This window comes from Eptatretus burgeri, chromosome 11, assembly GCF_056783735.1.
Source record: "Eptatretus burgeri isolate ZD-2024b chromosome 11, Ebu_testis_v1, whole genome shotgun sequence".
Taxonomy (NCBI): domain Eukaryota; kingdom Metazoa; phylum Chordata; class Myxini; order Myxiniformes; family Myxinidae; genus Eptatretus; species Eptatretus burgeri.
This window is the reverse complement of record NC_140971.1, coordinates 46,457,188-46,478,829: the sequence shown is the minus strand read 5'-3', so window position 1 is coordinate 46,478,829 and position 21,642 is coordinate 46,457,188. Positions and strand designations below refer to the sequence as shown.

At 47.2% G+C, this 21,642-nt stretch overlaps 1 long non-coding RNA gene across 2 annotated transcripts in view; it reads left to right on the top strand.

Annotated features, from left to right (window-relative positions):
- LOC147016996 (uncharacterized) overlaps positions 1 to 18,191 on the top strand; it is a 103,533-nt gene extending 85,342 nt beyond the window's left edge. For both annotated transcript variants that reach the window (XR_015049301.1, XR_015049300.1), the window contains one exon: positions 16,778 to 18,191. This is a non-coding gene — a long non-coding RNA (uncharacterized LOC147016996). The remainder of the gene's footprint in view (positions 1 to 16,777) is intronic.
- Positions 18,192 to 21,642: the final 3,451 nt, after the last annotated feature.

Sequence of the window (21,642 nt, the reverse complement as noted above, 5' to 3'; positions counted from 1 at the left end):
TACTGCTCTCCCCTCTGGGCTGGTGCTCCTGCCTCCCACCTTTCTCGACTTCACGCTGTCGAAACCAGGGCTTTTAAGATCATTGGCATCTCCCGCAATGAAGCTGAGTCTTTGGGCCTCTCACTCAATCACCGCAGGTTGGTCGGTGGTCTTTCTGTCTTCTACCGACTCCTCTCCAGCCTTGCCCCCCCCTGCTCTCTCTGCGATTTGTCCCAACCACATTTCCACAGGGCGCTCAAGGTCCGCCAACAACCCCCTTCTGGTAAAACTACCAAAATCACGAATCACTGCTCATCTTCACTCTTTCATTCCTCTTTTTTCCCGCCTTTGGAATAAACTTCCTCACTCTATTCTTTCCCATTCTTCCCTCCAGGCTTTCAAAACAGCTGTTCACCACCACCTCTTATCTTCCCCCATCCAAATCCTCGATCTTTTCTACCCCCGATAATCCACCCAAGCCCACTTCCTTCAATTCTCCTGCTTTCCTTCCTGAAAGTCCCTGTAATGTCCATCTTCTCCTCGCCATGTTCCCCGTCCCATCCCCATCCCTCTCCCTTCCACAGTTCACCTGTGTCTGTTCCCCAATGTTTTGTCCCTTCCACTCCCGCCCCTCTTGTCTCATGCCTCCTTGCTGTGAGTTGTGTTAGCTCTCATACGAGCCTCGACCAAGGTATACAAAAAAAAAAAAAAAAAAATTAAATGAAAAACGAAATAAAAGGAATGAACGAAAAGATGGATGCGAATACACAGCAAATGAACGGAATGGAAACAAACATGAAGGAAGAAACGAAAAAGCTGCGGCGTGAGACGCAGAACATGGGCCGAAGCCTGCAGGCGGGCATGAAGGCATTGACCAGGGAGCTAAAAATGGCGACTCCATGTGTGGGAGCGAACGAGCTGGGAGGGAGTACAACGGCTGTCGGGCCCGCGGTGGAGGCGGGTAAGAAAAAAATAATTCAGGGGGCGTGTTGGGCGAGGGTCGTGACGGAAAAAGTGACGGTAACCGAGAGGGACAAACTAATTGGGGTGACGGAGACGTGCACGAGGGAGATAAGGGAAGAGACGGAAATAATAGTTGAGACAAGGGAGGTAAAGGGTGAAGAGGTGACTGAGTTGGCAGAGACACGGGAGATGTGAACGATAGAGGGAAGACTACACGATGAAGACGGGGTAAGTGACGCACACACACACACGGAGGTAGTGGAGGATAATGGGGGTGAGCTCGCGGACTGGGTAGAGACCCGGTGCGAGCAGCGGGATAGCCTCCTCCAGGAACGAGGGGAGGGAGTATGCCCCCTTGAGGCGAGTCACGACCAGGTGGGTTCGGTCGTGCTTTGCGAGGTCGAGGGGAGGAGTGCTGTGGACAGGTGCACGGAAAGCTTGGGGGGTATAGAGGCCCCGGAGATTCTTGTGGGGACACGAATCCCCAGTGTGGTTGCCCCGGTGTGTGTGGTGCAAGGTGTGAGTGCGTCCCCGTGTGTGGAAGCGACACCACGTGTGAGTGGTGTGGTGGCGAGTGTGCCGGAGTGTGTGCTCCCCAGCACGCCGTGTGTGGATGAGACACCGCGGGCGAGTGCCCCCGCGTGTGTGAGTGAGGCACGATGTGTGAGTGAGACACCGCGGGCGAGTGCCCCCGCGTGTGTGAGTGGTGTGGTGGCGAGTGTGCCGGAGTGTGTGCTTCCCAGCATGCCGTGTGTGAGTGAGGCACCGCGGATGAGTGCCCCCGCGTGTGTGAGTGAGGCACCGCGGATGAGTGCCCCCGCGTGTGTGAGTGAGGCACCGCGGATGAGTGCCCCCGCGTGTGTGAGTGGTATGGTTTGTGTGAGGGAAATGGCACGAGTGAGTGGAAGGCCGCGAGTGAGTGGAGCCACGTGTGCAAGGGAAATGGCATGCGTGAGTGAGCGGCCGAGTGTGAGAGAAACAGCGTGTGCAAGGTCGCTGTGTGTAAGGGAGATGTCGGTCGGCATGTATGAACATGCAGCCGCGTCTCCCGATGTGAGTTTAATGGTGAGGTGTGTTAGCGTCGTAACACGCGGGAGTGCATGTGTCGAATGGCGACGACGACGGCGACAGAAGAAAGAAAGCCGAGTAGCGGCTGTAGTTGTTTCGGGGACCGTGCCGGGTTCACCCAGCAGTGAGCACGAGGTCCGTGCTGTGCAACGCACGAGGCCCCCACGTGCTCGCTTGCGAGAGTGAAGTCCCGGTCTGGAAACGCACGCGGTGGATTTGCCGATCCCGCGGACGGACAAAGTTTAGGCAGGATTACGGATTTGGACCGGACGGGTTCTCCACGCGATCGTGTGTGTTAAGCTCCAACGGGCAAAGCACATGTGTTCACGTGGGGAACCCCTCGAGACGTGGGGCTTGTGTTTTTTTGATGCGCACGGTGACGTCATGGCTGCACGTGGGGTTGGAATCCGGCAGGAGGGGTATCCCTGCCGGATGGTACCGTCCAAGGAGGGACGAGGTACACGTGCAGCTGCATGACGTCACGGGCAGGTGCAAAGTGCGCGAGCTGTGAGTTGCCGCACTGGTGCTGCGAATGTAAAGAAAAAAAAAAAAGCAAGCCTCACTTTCGGGTGCACAGGATTCCCGGGCAAGGGGTGGAAGACCCCCTTGACCAGGGCACAGGATGGAAACTAGTTAGGGGGAAGGGTTAGCTTAGTTAGACCGACTTCATGGGGCAGGGGTAAGTCCTCATGGAGTCCGTGGAATGGATTAGTTAGAGGGATTGTAGCGAGATTTAGGTTGGGAAATTGATTAATGAGATTATTTGGAGACATTGACTGACAGTGAGTTGGTAGAGGGGACGTAGTTTAGCTACGTAGTGTTAAATGGAACGTGCTATATTTTAAGGGACGACGTGGGAGCATGAGTTAGTTAGGGGAGGTAGTTAGAAGGATGGCAGAGTTCAGCGGTGAGTGTGTTGAAGAGTTGGTGAGTGAAGTGGAAGCATGTGCTTGGTGAGTGAGTGAGGCCAGCGGGTCTGTGTGAGTGGAGCGAATGGGGAATGCATGGTGCGATGAGTGATTGGGGGGAGGAGTGACTCCCGACAAGGGACCCCGGGGTCAGTGTAGAGTGAGTTAGGGGGTTAGTCAAATTAACAAAAATGGAGGTCGTTTTGTTGTTGGTGGGAGTGTAGGCTCGAAACCCATTTGGAGGGGTGCAGGAGCCCTGTTGACGGGCTGGGAGCGTGGCTGCGAAAGGTGAATATCGTTGAGTGGGTACCCCGGGCACCAGGCTAGTCGGCCGTGGTAGGCCAAGGGCCCATGGGGGGCCGGGATAGCGTAGTGGGCACGGGTGCGCCTGCTTGGTGCGGGGGCCCGGGGCGCCATTAGCCGCGTGGGCAGTGTTGTGGGCACGGGTGACCCTCGGAAAGGGGCCTGGGAAGCCAGCCTGCCACGTGCGTTTCAGGGGAGGTGCCATGGGGGGCACTCCCCGGTGTTTAGGGAGCTGGTAGGCTCGGAGGCAGTGTAGTGCCCGGGGGTGCCATCGTCGGAGAATCAGCAGAGGGTCGTGCCTGCCAAAGGGAGCCACGTGTCCCAGCCATGAGACCGTGTGAGGGCACGGAAAGAAAATTGGGGGCGAGGCCCGAAATTGTGAGGACACCAACACAGGCGACGGGAATCTGGGTTGTTAGAACCAATAGTTTAAGCGAGAGGCGCTTGTTGAAAGCCCCGGGGTAGTTTAAGAGTTAATGGTTAGGGTAGATAGGAAGTGTACCCCTCCGCACCATCCATCCCCCTCGCTCTCGTTGTGGGCCGCTGGACCCACTTTGGTTATAGATCGCTGAAGTCTGGGGAGGCCATCCTAAGGCTTGAATTGGGCCTCGACACAGGACGTTAGCTCTCCCTTATTCCCCTCCGGGAAGGGAACGTAGGGGTTGGGAGTAGGCTAGGTGACAGGATAGGTTAGCCGAACAAGGACGATAAAGTGGGTTAGGGGCCGATTTATAGTGGGGAAGTAAAAATAAAAAAAATAAGTGGGGGCTAAATTGGTTTTGGACAAATTAAGGGAGTGGGTATAGACAGTGACAGGCAAAGGCGATAGGTGGGAGGGAGACAGGTAGGTAGGTCCGAGCCCGCCTTTCAAGTGGCCAGCACCACCGCACTCCCTCCACCAACCTCCACTGAAGGCAGAGGCCGGCCAGCTTCATCGGCAGCTGTTGTTTTGCTGCAAGGCCTGTGCCGGCTGGATCGGCTGCAGCTGCTGTGCTGCAAGGCCTGTACCGGCCGGATCGTCTGCAGCTGTTTTCTGCAAGGCCTGTGCCATCGGCTGGCCGTGTTTTGCTTCGGGGCCTGTGCCGGCCACTTCATCTGCTGGCTGTGTTGCTGCAAGGCCTGTGCCGGCTCACTTCATCTGCCGGCTGGCTGTTTTTCTTCAAGGCCTGTGCCGGCCAGTTCGTCTGCCGGCTGTGTTTGCCTGCAGCGGCCTTGTTCTGCAGACTGTGTTTGCCTGATCACCTTTGCCATGCCCACTGCCCCTGTTCACCAGCCCCGTTCAATTTTTGCTTTGCCCCCCCCCCCTGTTCATTGCCATGTGCGCCAGGATCAGAAAGCAACAGTTTGCAAGCTGCGAGAACTGCCCTGTTGGCAGCTACAACACGGGCCTGCAGTGGCGGCCCGTGCACCGTGTTTGCGTCCATCCATTCATCCATCCATTCGTTGTGTTCATTGCGTGTGCCACTTGAGCTGGCACGGAGACTGCGTTTGTGCAGCCCATGCACCGTTGTGGTTCACTGGGTTCATTTTAAAAAGGGAAGGCCTTGGACTGCGTGTGAGCAGCCGGCCACGTTCCTTGTCACCTGCATTGTTTGAGTCAGAGACTGCATGCGAGCAGCCTGGCTCCCTGCTAACTGCTTTCTTTTTGCAGAGTTCATTGATCCTGGGCCATGGTTTAGTGTAAAATTTGTAAGTTAAGGTTTTTTTTTTTTTTTTTTTTTTGTTTACCTTGGTCGAGGCTCGTATGAGAGCTAACACACAACTCACAGCAAGGAGGCATGAGACAAGAGGGGCGGGAGTGGAAGGGACAAAACATTGGGGAACAGACACATTAGGTGAACTGTGGAAGGGAGAGGGATGGGGATGGGACGGGGAACATGGCGAGGAGAAGATGGACATTACAGGGACTTTCAGGAAGGAAAGCAGGAGAATTGAAGGAAGTGGGCTTGGGTGGATTATCGGGGGTAGAAAAGATCGAGGATTTGGATGGGGGAAGATAAGAGGTGGTGGTGAACAGCTGTTTTGAAAGCCTGGAGGGAAGAATGGGAAAGAATAGAGTGAGGAAGTTTATTCCAAAGGCGGGAAAAAAGAGGAATGAAAGAGTGAAGATGAGCAGCGATTCGTGATTTTGGTAGTTTTACCAGAAGGGGGTTGTTGGCGGACCTTGAGCGCCCTGTGGAAATGTGGTTGGGACAAATCGCAGAGAGAGCAGGGGGGGCAAGGCTGGAGAGGAGTCGGTAGAAGACAGAAAGACCACCGACCAACCTGCGGTGATTGAGTGAGAGGCCCAAAGACTCAGCTTCATTGCGGGAGATGCCAATGATCTTAAAAGCCCTGGTTTCGACAGCGTGAAGTCGAGAAAGGTGGGAGGCAGGAGCACCAGCCCAGAGGGGAGAGCAGTACTCCATCAGGCTACGGACAAAAGCTTTGTAAGTAGTCAGAAGCTCAAGAGGGCCGAGGAAGGACTTTGCACGACGGAGGATTCCCAGTCGGCGACTGGCTTTTGAGGCAAGGTTGGAAATGTGACTTTCCCAGGAAAGGTCATGGCAGATAGTGAGACCCAGAAGCTTGAAAGAAAAGACTTCTTCCAGAGGATTGTTGAGAAAGTGGATGGGGGGGTTTTGTAAACGGTCCTTTCGAAGAGACATAGTGAGAGTGTGAGATTTGTGTGGATTGAAAGACATGTTCCACGTGTTGGACCAGTTTGTGATTTTATCCAGATCTGCAGTGAGCGAAGAAGCTGCTGCTTGCCGGTCTGAGGGATGACAGATGTTACGGCAGAAGGTGGAGTCATCGGCAAAGAGAAATAGAGGATTTTCCAGAGAGTCCGAGAGATCATTGATGAAAACCAGAAAAAGAACAGGGCCCAGAACGCTACCTTGAGGAACTCCAGCCTGCACAGGAAGAGGGGATGAAAGAACTCCATTTAGGGCCACACGTTGACTGCGACAGGAGAGGAAGTCTGCGAGCCATGAGTGGAGATGGCCTTGAATACCATGGGAAGAGAGTTTGGTGAGTAGGGCAGGGTGCCAGACTGTGTCAAAAGCACGTGATATGTCCAGGGATACGGCTCGGATTTCCTGTCTGGCATTGAGGACCTCCATCCATTGATGGGAGAGCAGTAGCAGCATATCCAGGGTAGAGTGACCTGGTCTGAAACCAAATTGATGATTGGAAATCAAGCCATTGGAGAAGAGGAAGGATTTCATGTCTGAAGCGATGATGGATTCCATAACCTTGCTGATTGGGATGCTGCTTGCTGATGCTGATGAAGGTTAAGATGTACTGTACATATGAGTGCGCCCCCGGCATGTCTGTCTTAGCGCCGGCAATTTTATTTAAGTCGTCCGTGTGAGTGAGTTTGTTTAGGTAGTTACGCAGCCCTCAGGTTATTTATTTTGGGGACACGAATACCATGAATGTCGCACTCAGGGATCCGTAGGTAAAATGTACTAGGGGAAAACTACACATGATGGCACACGAAAATTTGACGACTCGGGACGAGTCTGTAAAAAGGGGAGGGGGTAGTGTTGTGGTTGACGAAATTCGCAAACCACCATTCAGATCCCTTAGGTGAGATATCTCTCTAAGTACATGTGTAGTGAGGCCCAAACCCGTTGTTTAGAGGGAATAAATGTCATTCATGCGGGCTGCGACCCTTCTAGATAGCCGTTTTTCTTTTACTATCTTTATTTTGGACCAGCCGCCATTACTACCACCACCAACCACGTCTCATCAGCCATCACACAACAACCACCAGCCGCAACGCTGCTTCACAACAACAGCCACGACCTTTACCGTCACATCTCGCTCTCGCAACCATCGCGTCACCGCCATTTCCGCGCCGCTTGTGCGCACCGATACTGGACTCGTGCAGGGCGCGCACCGAGCAGCGTGTGCAGAAACATCACAGCCTTTCTGAAGAAAATGGATCAAAAACGACTCACGCCCACTTCTGTTCCGTCCTATCGGCGAGCGTGGGGCGATTTGGCCCCGCCTCCAGGTGCGTTGGAGTAATATCGCTATATGCAAATTCATGGATCAAAAAGCATTCACGCCCACTTTTCCTCGGTCCAATGGGGAGCCAGCCAGAGGTGAAGGGTCGAAGGTAAAGGGTCGAAGGCGAAGGAGCGATGCCCCGGGGGCTATAAAGGGCCGCGTTCGCTCGCCGAAAAGGCAGTCGGAGGAGTTGAGTTGGGAAGAAGAAGCAGTAGTAGTCAGTCGGTGGAGTTGGGAAGAGCCAGTCAAGAGAGGAGTTGGAGAAGGCAGTTGGACGGAGCTGTGGAGAGTTGGAGAGGTGGCGGCGGCGAAGGCGGTCGAGGGGGTGCTCGTGTCAGAGTCGGGGAGCTGCGGAGGGGAGAGGCCGGCAACGCGACCGAGGTCGTGGTGGAGACGCTCGTCGCGGGACCCGAGACAGGGAGATATCCTCCTTCCCCCGAGCATCAACAACCCCCTCCTGTTTCCCCCCCGCGCTGAGATAGTGCGAGAAGGGGGCCCCGTTCCCACCCCATACCAGGCAGTCCCAGCGAGGCCCGCGGAGTCGTGGCGCCAGTGCCATTTTGCGGCTCATCACCAGACGGGTAGGCTCGACGTGGTCTCGGCCCCAGGCCGTCTGCCCCCTCATAGTGGAGGGTGGTCCCTTTTTCTTTTGCTTTGAGTATATGTGTTGTCGGCGCCGTCTGTGAAGTAAAACTGTATAAGTGTTGCCGTGTGCTCGGTAGTCGGTTTGCTCTGCATTGTGTTTTGCTTTTACATTTGCTTTTTGTGCATTATTGTGTGTTTCTTCTTCTTATTTTACATTTGCTTTTGGTGTAATTGTATATGTGTGCTTTCCGTTCATCGCGAAATAAATGTGCTTTATGTTGAACTGTTTTCCCGTTTCGCTTCGTCTTTTCCTTTATTGAATCTCCATCTTACTTCACGTAAAGGGTTGGTCGTGGGCTAAAACGCCCGATAATTAATCGAACCGTCGAGGCCAACGACAACACCGCTCGGTTATCCCGATAGTACGGAACGGGTCGCTTAAAGTGGCCCGTGTCCGAAGTCGACCTGCGGTGAGGTGCGATCGCCCGGTCTACCCTCCGTGTGGGTACTTAGGTAGGTCGAATTTGGCGAGCAACCCTATCCCACGCGGGGGGCCGATTGGCACGATCGTGGTGAGGCCGAAAGGCCCACCCGTGACTAGTTCCCGGCGTTAGTCCGAGAGGGTCACGACGGGATTGTCCGTCCGGTGGGCGACGTGCCGCGATTCGAGTTACGTGGCCGTTCGCACGCCGGCGGGCGCGAATCCGCAACAATATATATATATATATATATATATATATATATATATATATATATATATATATATATATATATATATATATATATATATATATATATATATATATATATATATATATATATATATGTATATACATACAGTGGGGAGAACAAGTATTTGATACACTGCCGATTTTGCAGGTTTTCCCACTTACAAAGCACGTAGAGGTCTGTAGTTTTCATCATAGGTACACTTCAACTGTGAAAGACGGAATCTTAAACAAAATCCTGAAAATTACATTGTATGCTTTTTCAATAATTAATTTGCATTTTATTGCATGAAATAAGTATTTGATACATCAGAAAAACAGAACTTAATATTTGGTACAGAAACCTTTGTTTGCAATTACAGAGATCAGACGTTTCCTGTAGTTCTTAACCAGGTTTGCACAGACTGCAGCAGGGATTTTGGCTCACTCCTCCATACAGATCTTCTCCAGATCCTTCAGGTTTCGGGGCTGTCGCTGGGCAACACAGACTTTCAGCTCCCTCCAAAGATTTTCCATTGGGTTCAGGTCTGGAGACTGGCTCGGCCACTCCAGGACCTTGAGATGCTTCTTCTGGAGCCACTCCTTAGTTGCCCTGGCTGTGTGTTTCGGGTCGTTGTCATGCTGGAAGACCCAGCCACGCCCCATCTTCAATGCTCTTGTTGAGGGAAGGAGGTTGTTGGCCAAGATCTCGCGATACATGGCCCCATCCATCCTTCCCTCAATACGGTGCAGTCGTCCTGTCCCCTTTGCAGAAAAGCATCCCCAAAGAATGATGTTTCCACCACCATGCTTCACGGTTGGGATGGTGTTCTTGGGGTTGTACTCATCCTTCTTCTTCCTCCAAACACAGCGAGTGGAGTTTAAACCAAAAAGCTCTATTTTGGTCTCATCAGACCACAAGACCTTTTCCCATTCCTCTTCTGGATGATCCAGATGGTCATTGGCAAACTTCAGACGGGCCTGGACATGCGCTGGCTTGAGCAGAGGGACCTTGCGTGCACTGCAGGATTTTAATCCATGACGGCATAGTGTGTTACTTATGGTTTTCTTTGATACTGTGGTCCCAGACTCTTCAGGTCATTGACCATGTCCTTCCATGTAGTTCTGGGCTGATCCCTCACCTTTCTCATGATCATTGAGGCTCCACGAGGTGAGATTTTGCATGGAGCCCCAGACCGAGGGACATTGACTGATATCTTGAACTTCTTCCATTTTCTAATAATTGCGCCAACAGTTGTTGCCTTCTCACCAAGCTGCTTGCCTATTGTCCTGTAGCCCATCCCAGCCTTGTGCAAGTCTACAATTTTGTCCCTGATGTCCTTAGACAGCTCTCTGGTCTTGCCCATTGTGGAGAGGTTGGAGTCTGATTGATTGAGTGTGGACAGCTGTCTTTTATGCAGATAACGAGTTCAAACAGGTGCAGTTAATACAGGTAATGAGTGGAGAATGGGAGGGCTTCTTAAAGACAAAACTAACTGGTCTGTGAGAGCCAGAATTCTCACTGGTTGGTAGGTGATCAAATACTTATTTCATGCAATAAAATGAAAATTAATAATTTAACAATCATACAATGTGATTTTCAGAATTTTTCTTTTGGATTCTGTCTTTCACAGTTGAAGTGTACCTCTGATAAAAATTACAGACCTCTACGTGCTTTGTAAGTCGGAAAATCTGCAAAATCGGCAGTGTATCAAATACTTGTTCTCCCCAATATATATATATATATATATATATATATATATATATATATATATATATATATATATATATATATATATATATATATATATATATATATATATATATATATATATATATATATATATATATATATATACTGAAACGCAAAAGAAACTTACCACTTGTTTGAAATGTAATAAAATTGTAACAGTTCAAAATAAAACAAACCAACAATTGTAATTGAAACATTGGCATTTTATTGATGACATGTCAAGTTTTTGACCAAGATACACCATCTCATAAGTTTGTTCTGCAGTACAGAACAGCACAGGGTAATGTCAGTCCCCTTTCAATAGCGTGTGTGGCCACAATTGTTTTGGATACAGGCAGTGCATCGTCGGCGCATACTGCCTACCAGTTTTTGGATGAATTGCTGCTGTATTCTGTCCCACTCAGTCCTCAATGTCTGAAGCCATCTGACTTAGGACCATCTGCCTGTCCTGCCTTGCAGTGGTGACTCTTGGCCTCCCTGGTCGAGGTCTGTCATCTGCAGAGTTGTGGAGTGTGTCTCTGTCCACCAGGGCCGATATCATCTGGTGTGAAAACCCAAGGTGACGTGCCACCTCACGGTAGCTCAATCTGCCTTGCATGATGCTCAAGGCACACTGCAGTTGATCCCTTGACAATCGTGGCATGTTGATTGAAATGCCCATTTTGCACTGGCCTTTTTAAAGCCAATATCAAGACATCACGTGCAGGTCATTAAAATCATCCCGTACCCCTTGGCTAATCACCGACAGTCAAAACGGCTGTTCAACAGCTGTGCTATGAAGTGACCATTGAAGGTTCAAGTGACCATCCGTGACGGTTTTGTCTGACAGTGAGGACACTATTGTCCACAAATAAGTTCACACATTTACTACATGCAGTGTTATTGTTGATATTTGAATGTTTAAAATGTGGTAAGTTTCTTTGCGTTTCAGTGTATGTATGTGTATATATATATATATATATATATATATATATATATATATATATATATATATATATATATATATATATATATATATATATATATGTGTGTGTGTATGTATATATATATATTTATATCATGTAAGATGAAGAAATCAACCTAATATTTTGGTTTTGGACGTCAGATTGCAGCATCATGAATTGAGCACATTAAACAGGCCAGCTTGAGGTCCACTCAACATCTATTATGTTTGCTGCTTGAGCAAAAATGGGGTGATATTATAATGATTATCAAAAAAGAGAACGATATCAATGATAGCTTTGGTAAATGGAAAGCATTGTTTTTCCTGTGAAATTCACAATCGGCATAACACCTTCATGATAACTGAAGACAATAGTTTAACCTCAGTAAAAGTGAAATTCTTGTTTTTAATGTGTCACATCTTGAATGAACTCTGACTTTTTGTACCTGTGGCCATTTCTCCACGGCATCCCTGGTAAGCTCTATGCCATGACCTACCAGAGGCCACACTGGCCTCTTTCTTTCTTCCCCTCAGGCCCTGGTACGCCCAAAGGTCCGGTGATCGCTGGGAGCGACGCAGCCTGGTGCGCACCCCCTGACACGCGGCAGCAATTTGCACCAAAATGTTTTTATTGATTTTTTTTGGACAGGCATCCACGCATGCGGGCAGGCCTGACATTCTGTCTTGACAGCGACAGCTCTATGGAAGGCCTCACAGGAAAGGGCAGGCCTGGTGTGGGTCATTGCTGCCTGATTGCCGTCTCTCCACACTGACCCGCTCTGCAGACAAGCTTTCTCTTCCTTGTTCCAAGTTCTGACAACATGAGAAATGCTTCCCTCAGATGTTGATCTAATAAGAATAGTTTATGGTAGAGTTCATTTGACCGTGCACAATGTCTGACCCCTGTCACAAGTAACTTCTTAATTTGAAATGCGTGTGTGTGTGTGTGTGTGTGTGTGTGTGTGTGTGCGCGTGTGCGTGCGCGCAATACAATCCATTACTTCGCTGACGGGGATAGAGAGGCCTGGGGTGGGGGGAGGGGGGTTGAGTGTAGAGGGAGGATAGGGTGAGGGGAAGGAGAGTGGGAGAGAGGTGGGAGGGTGAGAGAGGAGAGAGGAGGGGTGAGGAAGTAGGGGTGGGAGAGTGAGGAAGGGTGGCAGAGTGAGGAAGGGGGAGAGGAGGGGTGGGCAGTGAGGAAGGAGGGGTGGGGGAGTGGGGATGAGGGATGAGCAATGAGGGAAATCAAAAGGGGGAGGGAAAGGTAAGGCAGTGTGAGGGGAGAGTCTGCCAAGACATGATCACCATCTGGCCGACAGGTATACTAAGGTGGGGGGGGGGGGAGAGAGGGAGGAGGGGTGGGGAATGAAAGGCAGGGTGAAGGGAGGGAAAAGAAGTGTGAGGGGAGGGGAATGAAAGGCAGGATGAAGGGAGGGAAAAGAAGTATAAGGGGAGGGCAAGGTAAGGCAATGTGAGAGGAGAGTCCATCCGGACATAACCACTGTCTGGATACATACGGAGATATCCACTTTTCGGAGACAGAGAGAGGGGGCGAGAGAGAGAGTGAGGGCAAGACAGAGAGACAGAGATCGAGAGATAGATAATCTCGTGGAAGAGACAGAGACGGATGGGGAGAGAGATGGGAAGGGGAGCAGAAAGGGGGGGGGGAGGGAGCAGAGGTGGGACCAGAGTGGGGTGGGGGGGATTCCGGAAGATGTCACGTCCAGTTTAGCGTGATGAATCACCCTGCCTGTGAAACACCAGGCTGACAGTTTAGAGCTGGGAGCTGGGTCAGGATTCGAACCCAGGCTACACAGCTTCTGGTGAATGTGTGTACCTTTCGGCTATCCTGCTGTGATGTTAACGAAACATTTCATTTTTGTTTGGGAATATAAGTTTGTTAATCCTCATTTACTATGGCGGGGGATATCGAAGACTTTGTCTTCAACGGATGCTAGTTGTATTTAACGATGGCAAAGTGTCTGCAGAACAACGTGGGGCTATCACAGGCAAGTGCCCTCTGAACATTGTTCAAGTCGATCGATATACAGTATTCAGTGACAGCGCAAATATTATAGAGCGCTTGCCAAGTAGCTTAAGCACTCAAACGAAACGGTTGGGGGGAGGGGTTGAGGGAGATAAAACGCCTTTTAGGTGAAGGAGGTTATGTTTTCACCCCTTTCTGTTGGGTCGCTGAAATAGGTGACCCTTTTTGTCAGTAATTCTGTCTGTTTGTTCGTTTGTCATCAGCATAATTGGTAGTAAACGTGGGCCGATTTTGACCAAACTCGGGTGGTAGGTACATCTTATGACCTAGTGCTTTGGAAATTGTGATGGTTGCTCGGGACGCTTTGGTTTACTAGCAACAGCCGAAAAACCTTCAAAATCGGTACCGTTCACGCGAAATCAATTCCAAAATCCATTATCCCAAATAGGCTTATGAAATTTGGCATGCATCATCTACAGGTGATGCTCTAACAAATGTATTCTGGTTTTTGTGATATATGGAATAGTTTACCCGCAGCGCCCCCTACAAATGGGGTATGCCCGAAAATTGGTGAAAATTGATGGCCCCCTAGCGACCAAGTGAGTGCATCGATCCGAATGAAACCTTGCAGGTTCATAGCACCTAATGAGTACTCCAACTTTGCCTCAGGACATATTAACCGATATTGCTTAGGTCAGGGGTCAAAGGGCAAAAATCGTTAATATGCGAGAGCTGGAGGTGCCTTCGCGCCAACTGCTACTCCTCCTCGGGTTATGGTCGGATGGTCATGAAAATTCACACTAATCATCTGGAATACATTGTGCACAAACGGTTGAGCCGGATTTTCGATTTATATCTTTGTTCACCCACAGCACCCCCTCGAACTTTGGGGATTTCCGATATCAAACCGCATTTTCGGTACTTTTCATTCAAATTGATACCGAGTAGCTATCAGTGGATGGAACTCGAAGAGATTTGGTATCCATAATCGTAAGGTGATTCTCTATCCGCTATATGACATCCATTTTGTTCTATATCTTATAGTTTCCAAATGGTAACCCTCTCAACTTGGGTGTCTGAGGGCCATTGAGCATTCCCACTGAAAATTCAAAGTACACTAGCTCCAAGATGGTTTAACCGAATCAAATGAATCTTTACATGCTTATAGACCATAATGAGTACTACAACTTTGTTTGCATCATGACCTATCTCGAGTAGGTCAGGGGTCAAAGGTCAATAAGTGCATTTTTCGGGTGAAATTACCATTCAAGGCACCCTTGCTCCTACACGGATTAACCAATATGAATGAGAGTTCATAGGTACATAGTACTCAATGAGTACTACAACTTTACTTCAGGACATATTGACCTATCTCGGCTAGGTCAGGGGTCAAAGGTCAATGAGTGCATTTTTTGGGCAAAATGACCAAATCCCCCTTGCTCCTACATGGGTTAACCGATACGAATGAAAGTACATAGGTACAGAGTACTCAATAGGTACTACAACTTTGCTTCAGGACATATTGAGCTATCTCGGCTAAGTTAGGGGTCAAAGGTCAATGAGTGCATTGTTCGGGCAAAATGACCATTCAAAGCCCCCTTGCTCATACACGGGTTAACTGATTCGATTGCAATTTCTTAAGTACTTGGTACTGGATTAACTCAGATCAGGGGTCAAAGGTCATCGGATGCTCGGCGACCCATGGCCGCCTACCGGCTTGTCTGTTTGTTACTTGATGAAATCTACGATTTTGTCAAGTATGTTGATCGGTTCAGTTTGTTTGTTTGTGTGTACGTCTCGCTCTGTAACCGGGGTCTATTTCCACTACTGGCGGAAACTTGGCCTTGGTCAAAACTGACGTCACTTGACCAGGTCGCATTTCTAGTCGGAATGTCATGGAACTTCACCAATGGACTTATTGGCCACCAGAATAGAACCCTATAACTTTTGGCATGTCAAGGTCAGGAAAAATTCCTGAAAATCGCGAAAATCCGTATCTTTTAGCATGGGCCGATTTTCAAAAATTCATGTCTCCGCCAAATCATAACGGATTCCTTTCAAATTTGAAACACGGACGTAGGAGGGGAGTATCTTTAACTGGATTAAAAATTGGTCACATCCGTTACGGATTACGGAGGTGACAGGTATTTTAATTTAACATGGTAAGTGCTATCTACGGTTTTTCTTGGTAGTCATGATCACTTATGAATCATAATGCCACCAAGTATTCAGAAAAATTACCATTCACAGTGAACAATTTAATGGAAATTTTTGTTTTTAAAATTTTGACTAAGCAAAACTTTGAAATTTTTGGACTCAAAAACACTTTTTGACCCCAAAAAATTATTTTTAACCCAAACAACTATTGTTGACCCCAAAAACTATTTTCGACCCTAAATCTATTGTTGATCCTAAAAACTATTGTTTACCCTAAAAACTATGTTAAACCCCAAAAATACCTATTATCGCTCAATATTCTCGATGGTACGCGATCTTGTTGAATTTCGTCAAGTCCTGGCCCTATGGGCCATTTTTATTTATTTGTTTGTGTGTGGGATATCTCAAAAAGTTGTGGATGGATCTGGATGAATATACTAAGGGGGAGGGGGATAAAAATAGGGAGGGGAGAGGGATGGGTGGAGGAGCGAGGAAGGAGTTGGGTGGAGAGGTGGGGTTGGGGAAAGAGGAGGGGTTGGGGAAAGAGGAGGGGGTGGGGAGAGAGGAGAGGATGGGTGGGTGGAGGTAAGTCAGCATGAAGGGAGGAAGAAGGCAGTGTGAGGGGAGAGATGAGAGATGAGGGGTGGGGGAGAAAGGAGGGGAAATGAAGGCTGCGTGAGGGGAGGACGAGGTAAGGCATTGTGCGGGGAGGGTCTATCCGGACATAACCACCGACCAGATACGTTCGGGGACAGAGAAGGAGAGGGAGAGGGTGGGACAGAGCAGGCGAGGGTGGGAAGTGAGATGGGAGGGGGGGTGGCATTCCAGCAGATGTGATGTCCAGTTTAATGGCACACACATTGATGAATCACCCTGCCTGTGAAACACCAAGATGACAGTTTATAGCTGGGTCGGGATTCAAACCCTGATGAGACAACTTAAAGCGAGTGTGTACCTCTCAGCTATCCTGCCATGACAACGAAACGCTTCATTTTGTTATTTGTATTTAACTCTACCGAAGTGATGGGTCGTATTATGAAAGAATATCATATAAAAAGGGTAAACTTGGTGAAAATATAATTGCACATTTTCAGCGAGCCAACAACCAGCTGATGCACTGCATGACAACATGGGGCCAAACACAGGTGAGTGGGTCCTGAACTTTGTTCTTGGATCTATGTGTATGTATATATATATATATATATATATATATATATATATATATATATATATATATATATATATATATATATATATATATATATATATATATATATATATATATATATATATATATATATATATGAGCCTGGTGTTGGCGCAGTGGCTTGGGCAGCGGCTTGGGGCAGCCTGTTTGTTACTTGCAAAATTGAAGATTTTTCAAGTGTATCGGTTTGTTGATTTTGTCTGTCTGTTTGTCACCAACAGGTCTCAATTTTAAACCGATCTTCACGAAACTTCACCACATGGTAGAGTTTGTCATAATGAAGAAGCCTATTGTTTTTGAGGTCAAAAAGTCAACATAGGCCAAAAGTCAACAACTTAGGTGAGATTTCTAAAATTCTCAATTTTCACCTGATGAACTTGAAATTTGAAGTGGATTTATATTTCAGGTCACTGAATTCAACTTGCCAATTATTTTTGTCGCTTAGAAAATGCAGCTTGTGCTCAGGGGTGTATGGCAAATGTTTTCGGGACTGTTAAGCCCAACTTTCGTTTTAACATGAAATTGTGAGAATTATTTTAATACTGTTATGGTTTTGGCTTCTTGAGGGTAAAGGAATCAATCCTTAGTATAAGGATAGTTATTTCGTTGTATTTGTTCAATTAAGCGTACTGTATTGCATGTGAAAAGACACATGTTAGAAATGTGTTAGGTAGGTGTCCCATATATGTTCTTTCACCTCAAACACTCTTCTCTTTAGACATTTTTCACGCTTCCCAGTGCATGGTTTTCCAGGGTTAGGTGGCCAGCTATTTCTCCATCTCTTGCTCAACTAATAAAACCAGTTTGAACCAGTCTGGGGTACATCCTGTCAGCGCTGCATGCCAGGTGGGCAATATAATATGTTAATTAACCCATGACAGTACGCCCATACTGAGATCTAAAAAAAAACCTGTGCTCCCAAATTCACGTGGCCATCTCAAGATGCCACAAGGCAATGGGACTCTGACGTGCGAATCAGCCATGGCAAACCACCTCTGACTCCCACAATTCCTCCAATGACATCAGTGGGGGTGTGGTGGTGGTGGTGGTGGTGGGGGGGTAATTAAGGGAGATGTCGTAATATCAGTGGGCACACATGAGCTCTGTCTCGTCTTTGGTTTTGGTCGACATCTTGGTCTTCAGAGTCTGGTCGTCTTTGAGTCTTGGTCTTTGGGTCGTGTTCGGATCCAGTCTGCACCATGCTTCATCTGGTCCAGTATTATTTCTTGGCGCCCTAACCGAAAAGTCTGTGGTCCATGCTGCATGGTGGGACACTGTTGCTCCGGGCTCTGAGAAACGCTGAGTGGGGCCATCACTGGGGTGAGGAGGACCAGGACCAAAACACACATTGTATCAGTGCGCCTGCTCAGCTGAGTGGGCAGAAGTTGTGAAGAGGCATGACTAGTCCCCATATTCTTCTTTTTCACCTCTGTATTTCTCATTTCCTTGTCTCTGATGATTGATGGGCACCTGATGTAAAGTTTTAAGTTGACTGCTTAAGAAATTTGAGGTTCGGTATGCACGCGTGGGGGATAAGTGGAAATGTTATTGTCTGTATATACATGTTTTGTGAATTTCTCTTTGTGAATACAAGCTTGCTTCTGTAAATACATGCAAAGTTTCAATACATGGCTAAAACACATTCGTGTCTTGATTCATTCTCTGTCCCGGCAACGGTGGCATATGGCACCAGGTGATTGATTAATCAAGAGATTCGGCAATAGATAAGAACACAGCATGTAACTTGGTTCTGCTCGGCCAAGCAATTAAGATGTCACGTGACTGTTGGGGCACATCTTATCAGCTCATTCGTAACGATAACCTCACAGGTAACGGTAACAGGGCTTTGGACCTGGGAGCCGGTTTGAGGTTAATGGTACGAAAGACGATCATGGTCTTTGAAGACTCGCTGTCTCTCTGGAGTTATCTATGTACGATGGCCATAACAATACAATGCTGTATTCTCTGCATGAAAACAAAATTTGAAGTTGATTCAGGGATGACCCAGAGAATTTGGCAGAGTGGGTGAATCGATGGAGGTGTAAGTGGGTAATAAGGTACTGGTAATTAGATGAATATGTAGAGGGGGAAGTCAGTGAAGGGGTAGAGGGGAGTGGGCAAAGGAGTTAAGGAAAGTAGGTGAATGGGGTAGAAAAGATAGTGAGAGAAGGGATTTCAGTGTGAGTGGACGAAGGGATTCATGGAATGATTGGGTGATTGGGTTGAGTGTAAGTATATGAAGGTGTAAAAAAGGCAGTGGGAGAAGGAGAATGTGGGAGTTGGATGAAGGCTTTGAGGGCAATGTGGGGAGGGATGGAGGAGAATGGGAGAAGGGTTGCTGAGTAATTAGAATGAAGGGAGTGGGTTTGCAGACATTAGCTGCAATGGGTTATCTGTTAAAGAACATTTGTGTGTACCATATGTGCTGAAATGAAGTGAGCAGCACTTCATGGACTGTCAATAAAGAAAGGAAACTATATTTCGATGAAAGCTTCATTTTAGTAGAGGTTATTTTGCAAAAGAAGATGGTATACAAGTTTGTTTGGTTTTTGAAAACGATGTCTCAACTTTTTTTCCCTTGAGTCGGTTTTACTTTTATTCCCAAATTAAGTCACCAGAAACGTTTCAATCGAAAAGGTAGATGTTATCCTTTCATAGAAATTGTTCAAGGTGGCCTTTAATGCTCCAACTCGTAAAATTTACCAAGTAATTTTCAACTCATGCTGTTGTATGTAAACATTTTTAAAATGTCTCTTGTCATGAGAAACCCTGGAATTGGTAGCAGGTCTCTCCGTCTGCAAAACAAAACGAGTCCGTTTTTGTCCCAGTTGGTTTCTGAGAGATACAAGGGGGTGACATCTAAAAACGCACAAAAAAGAAAAGCTGGTCATAATGACCCTTTGAAAGAAAAGTGGACCTTCAGGGAAAACATATGGTCCAGTAGTTAAATGCTGATGAACGGCGCTTGTCGAGGGAATAGAGTAGTGGGGTTTAATGGGGGTAAAATTCATACCATTGACCTTAACCTGTATGGTTCTGTCAGGCCCATTTGAAATTCGATGGATTTTTCGCACTTGTACATTAAAGAGTTCTTTGTAACACTTTTTCTCCATTGAACAAATGGCTCTGTTGCTCGTTCGCAATCCCGAGCTTGCAATTCCCCCGTGGTTCATTATTGAAACTTCGCTAATGTATCATGCACTGATCGGATAATGACAGGCCATTTAGGATTTCAGCCTCTTCAAACTTCGGGAGGAGAGGCGCTCATATCATCTTTAAAGGGCAAAAGCTACAAATGGGACATTACAAACAGTCGGCATTTTTTTTTAATCTATTCTATAAAGCAACACCTATTTATTTCCATACTTTCATCCCTTTTTGTTGTTTCGCTCTTTGAAAGAGCAACTCCAGATTCTGGAGTTTGTGATGCATATGGGATTCCAGGTTCAAATGTCATGGGATTTCAATGTTGTTGTTTTTTTTTTTGGTGGGGGGGGGGCGGGGGGTTGGGGTGGTTGTCTGAAGTCCTGCGTGCAATTCGCCTGTCTGCCACACAGTGAGAGATGGGGTTTTGCAATCGCTTTTGTCTGTGTGTCATTGTGTCTGTCCAGGCCATAACTTTTGAGCTTTTGTCATCAAATTTTCACAAACCCTTATTTTGGGAATATAGAGAAAACCAGTTAATAATTTGGTAAAAAGGCAAAGTCACAGTAAGTACAAATAGGCCTTACTAGCCCATCCGCTATGCAGCGTGAGATGCCACCCGGCACTTTGCTGATGGTAATACTGAGGGGGGGGAGGGGTAAAAAGAGTGGGAAAGAGCGATAAAAATAGTGGGAAAGAGGGGTGGGGGGGGAGAGAGTGGGGAGAGTGAAGAGGTGGAGGGGAAAGGAGAGAGGAGGGAGGGGGTGAGGAGTGGTGGGAGAAGGGAAGACACTGTGAGGTGAGAGGAAGGGAAGGCAGTGTGGTGGAGCGTTAATTACGATTCATACTGTTTCACCAAAATAATTCTGGATAGACTAACAGTGAAGATGGAAACAAAATAATATCTGAAATCCATTTTCTACCAGTCATACTATAAACACAACGCAGAGACAAACTCTCATCCAGCCATAATTACCGTCCGGAGACGAACACTGCCCAGACATAACCACTATCCGGATATGTAGAGAGAGAGGGGATGGAGAGAGGGGGTGGAGAGAGGGGGTAGAGAGATAGATATATATATATATATATATATATATATATATATATATATATATATATATATATATATATATATATATATATATATATATATATACACGAGTTAGCAGAAAGAATATGTTATGCTTAATGGACAACACACACACTCTGCATTTTATGAGTATAGATTTGAACTCTTGTCATCAAATTTTCAACAAACCTTTACTTTGAGGTTATGGATAAAACTAGTTAATACATTTTAGATTTTAAAAATGTTTTCGCTGTTTTCCTCAACTTCAGTTCGAGTGCAAAGGAGACATGGACGGGCTTTGTATTTTGAGATGCTTTCAATTTTGCTTTTGTACTTTTGTCCAATGAATTTCCATCATATGTGCCTCAAAATTGCATATCGGTTCTGGTATATGAATTGCAACACGTGTGAATGATCTCTTGAGTGAGCGACAGAGCAAACTCATTATCTATAACTTCTGGGTATTAAATGTCATTGTGAAAAGGCATTGGCAGCAGGAAAAAAAAAAGAGACCATCAAGGAAATTCTCAGGATCAGGGAGGACTTGGAGGAATAACTCAGATTTTGAAGGAGATCTGTATGGACTCAGCAGGAGATGTAAGCACAGCTCAGGGGGATACACAAGGCTGGGCAGCAGAGGACAAACGTTGTGGCTTAAATGATTACTGTTGGTGACAGGTATTTAGCAGCTGTGGGGACTGCAGCTTAACCTATAACATTGCGCTCTTAAGCATAGTGTCATTTTGGGATTAGATATAACATTTTCTTGTACCTCCAATGAATGTTGGTGTGTTTGTGTGTTTCATGGCAACCTCATGAAATCTGGACCTGGCATGATCTATTGCACAATGCACTATTGTCATAAGTCAT